Source organism: Papaver somniferum, chromosome 1 (genome assembly GCF_003573695.1).
Source record: "Papaver somniferum cultivar HN1 chromosome 1, ASM357369v1, whole genome shotgun sequence".
In the NCBI taxonomy this organism is placed as follows: Eukaryota; Viridiplantae; Streptophyta; class Magnoliopsida; order Ranunculales; family Papaveraceae; genus Papaver; species Papaver somniferum.
Window position 1 is genome coordinate 193,959,576 of NC_039358.1, and position 4,482 is coordinate 193,964,057.

Below are 4,482 nucleotides of genomic sequence, written 5' to 3' on the forward strand. Positions count from 1 at the left end.
CCAACCTTTGGTTGTTGATTGGAAATTGATTGATCCTTGGATATTGGTCTTTGGTACCATCCAAGTTTATATCTCTTGTATTTGATAAAGACTCACAGATTTCTATTTGTTTGAGTATAAATCAAATCGAGAGATATTAACTCCTTGATATAGTTTTTATTAAGATTGAGTCTGACTGTCTAGTTGATTCTCTTAAAAGTATGTTAGAGTTAGTCCATACAGATTGCTAATCGAAATCTTGGGTGAGGTTGTTAGACCCCCGCAATTTCATACACATCTCCAAAATTCAAGACATATGACAGACAAGGAAACGCCCGAAAACATCTTAGCCAATTCCTATCAACAATGAACGATAGGGCCTATGATGGAAAGCTATGCCTAACAGAATTCCCCAAATCGCTCACAGGAACGACGTTCACTTGGTATGACAACCTAAAGGCAGAAAGTGTAGATTCCTGGCCAACCATGTCCACACTCTTCCTTCGGAAATTCTACTCAGCTAAGAGGAAAATCACAGCGATAGATTTAAGCAATAATGGACAGCGGATGGGGGAAGAAATAGGAAAGTATATCTTACGGTTCCGGCGCCTGGCGCTAGACTGTCATGAAGAAATCAATGAAGAGACGCTCGTTGAGATTTGTGTACGGGGAATGATTCCATCCTTTAATGGGAATTTGATCAACTTCAGATTCCAAACCTTTGTCGAGCTAGAGGAAGAAACTGAAAGGATTTCCGACTGTGTAGAAGAAATACACATAGACTCTACTTGGCGCCATACGGTTAATGCCTCATCCGAGGAATCGCGCAACGTAAGACCCAACACTAACATAGAAAGGAGATATCAATTCCAAACTGGCGGAAGGGTACAAGGAAGGAACGGAGGGATTAGGCGCGATTTTAATCCACCACCTCCTCTCCCTTGCAGTAAAGAGCGCGCGGTCGAATTACTTAATCAGTGGGTCATCAGAGGAGAAATCCAGCTCCCCCGACGGTAGTAGACGTCAACAAGATGGATCATAACTCTCCCAGGTACTTCCACTATCATCGAATATTAGGACACCCAACAGAAGAATGTCTCGCAATAAGAAGTATATTTGAATGAAAGCACGCCTCTGGAGAACTCGGGCCAGCCAAGCAAACAATCGAGATGATCCTTTCCCTCGCCATTGATGTGAAAGTGAGGAGAAGGGGGGGAATGTGAGTGGTAACACCAAAATTGTAAACAATATCTGTTCGTGGTAAGAATAATTTTCCCTATCAACAACGAGTAGACATCTACAAAAGGTCTCAGGTCAGCCAAGGGCGCCTGGTTGACTGGAAAATATACAAAAAATCTCAGGTTAGCCAAGGGCTCCTGATCGACTGACAAATCTACAAAAGGTCTCAGGTAGCCAAGGGAGCCTGATCGACTGACAAATCTACAAAAGGTCTCGGGTCAGCTAAGGGCGCCTGATCGACTGAGAAATCTACAAAAGGTCTCGGGTCAGCCAAGGGTGCCTGATTGACTGACAAATCTACAAAAGGTCTCGGGTCATCCAAGGGCGCCTGATTGACTGACAAATCTACAAAAGGTCTCGGGACAGCCAAGGGCGCCTGATTGACTGACAAATCTACAAAAGGTCTCAGGTCAGCCAAGGGCGCCTGATTGACTGGCAAATCTACAAAAGGTCTCAGGTCAGCCAAGGGCGCCTGATTGACTGAAAAATGTACAAAAGGTCTCAGGACGGCCAAGGGCGCCTGGTTGACTGACAAATCTACAAAAGGTCTCAGGTCAGCCAAGGGCGCCTGATTGACTGACAAATCTACAAAAGGTCTCAGGTCAGCCAAGGGCGCATGATTGACTGACAAATCTACAAAAGGTCTCAGGACATCCAAGGGCGCCTAATTGACTGACAAATCTAGAAAAGGTCTCAGGACAGCCAAAGACGTCTGATTGACTGACAAATATACAAAAGGTCTTTGGTCATCCAAGGGCGCCTGATTGATTGAAAAATTTACAAAAGGTCCCAGGTCAGCCAAGGGCGCCTGGTTGATTTACACATCCACATGAATCTCAGGAAAGCCAAAGGCATCTGCCCGACAGAATGGGCGCGTTTTACTAACGCATACCCTACCCAACACCTTCAAAATAAAAAAAAACGGGGGGGGGGGGGGGGAAGTAGACGCGTTTTACTAACGCCCGCTTTTCTCATTGCTTCCCTCTGATAAAAAGATGGAGGGGAGTAGCTGCCCAGCAAACGACATACTTAAAAAAAATAAAGAGAGAAAGAGGAAGGAGGAGCACGAAAACACTCCCCTAACCTCACACACCACCCAATAATAAGAAAGGATAATTATAAACAGCCAAAGCAGTTAATCAAGGATAATAAAATACTAATAATAGAAACAATTAATCAAACACCACAAAATATCCCACAATCCAAAACAAACAAACAACAATAAACATGGCACAAGGAAAGTTCAACAAAGGAAAATGAAGGGAAAACCAACACAAGGACGAAGCGCTTCAAGCAAATTAGAGCTTATCCAACTCTTGCCGTTTCTTCTCAAGCTCAGCGCGAACTGTCGCTTCTGCGGTCTCAGACCGTAACACCTCGTCATTAGCTACTCCAACATCAGCAAGTAACAGGCTCAACACCACCTTCTTTCTAGAAGTTGTCTCCAAGCACTTCTTCATCTCCCCCTCCAACTGAGAAATTTGACTCGTAAGGCGACCACGAGGGTCATTACGGCCCTTCACCTTTACCAGCAGCTCCTCCAACCACACTATCGGGAACTTAACATTAAGCACAAATTGCATAGCAGTTTCCCATCCATGTAACGTCGCTGCATCAACAGGATCATCCCCTACGCGCGTAAGATGGCCCGCAACTTCCAAAAGATTCCTAGTCATATAGCACAAAATGTGAATGTCCAGAAGGCCCTCCTTCGCCATAGGACCACCACCACGCTCGACGATGTCCCTATAAGCGGCAGCAAAAACAGTTGGAACCCAGAAGCCATGGACGAGGGTGTGGGTAGCAGGGTCTACTCCAGCCTCGGCGACACTCACCACCAAAGGGAAACGAAACCGTGCGTCTTCAGAGTCTTCTGCCACAACAGGGATGGTTGGTATGTCAGAAACAAGAGTATCAGTTTGCTTCTCTGAAGGGGTAGACAAGCCACCACCATCCATCCTAGCATTTAGAAGACCCGTCACTGCCGGGGACTACGCGCCGCATGCCATCCGTGTCAGGCTTAACAGTCTCCTTGCGCTTCTTACCCATATCCTGGCGCCAACAACAATATGTCATCAAAAGAAAGTAACGATAAATAAGCACAAACAAAAGAGAAGGGAAGGGACTAACCTCAGGAATTGATGAATCCAGCGGAATATCAGCGGCTTTAGAACGAGACGCGGTGGAACTAAAAGACGACTCAGAGTCACTAGACAAGACTGACAAATGAGAAATGAGCATCATTGCAAAAACAACTTAGATTTATAAGAAAAAAAAGAGAGGATGGAGGGAGAAAGAGAAAGGAATAATAAGAACGAAGACACGTATTAAATAGGGAGTCAGCTGCAGGATCATTAACGATTAATGCCACCTGGGATGAGGACCCACCAAAAACCGACCGACTGGACCCAGATGGGTTCATTGATTGCAGAACAGCACTAGGAGACACCGGAAGTTCTCCCTTGCCACGGACGGTTTCAACCCAAAAGGTTAACTGAAGATATATGAAGGCGCGGAGATACCCAACCAGCTCCTTTGGGAAGGCTAACCCCTAGATTCCTCAATTGGACTACAAATGAAGGGGTTGGGCTGCTAGTTGCACCCGCAGGAGGCTGTGACGCGCTCCTCCGATGGCTCTGCTGAGGCTGCAAGGACGAGGTATTAGCAGAAGAACAAGGGCGCGGAGCAGACAACTGGGATGCCTCTCGCCTGGCTTTCTTCCTTAGACTCCTCTCAGTCCAATCACATTCGGGCATGTTCAGGTATTCTTCTATCACGTAAGAAGGGGGCTTCCACCCTAAGCGATTGGAAAGAGGAGCTTCCTGAGAAAGTAATTCCCGCCATTCATTTCATCAAAATAAGGGGGGAGGTGTAACAATGGATGACGAAAATGCAAAGCAAATGAGACAACAAGTATTTGTGGCTCTAAAGGGCTAGCAGACGATCTCATATATATTCGCTGAGGCTTACGATCGGAAAATGTACCTCTGTTCGGCTTCGCAGGCTCATGACTCTCAGGAGGAGCCCAAGAAGTCACTAAGGGCTCTAAGGAGCGACCTTTGTTGGCTGGAACAAGGCGATGTTCAGCAGCTACAGCATCATCAAGTTTAATTCGGCCAGATGCATGAAGTGCTCGAAGGTCCTGAACTGACAAGTCACGAGGAGGAGACGATTCGCGCAAAAGAAAATTCAAAGCTCAGCGCCGTAAGAAATCATGGTACTCGTGGGCCCTTTCAGTAACCGCTAAAGGACGCACGAGGATAG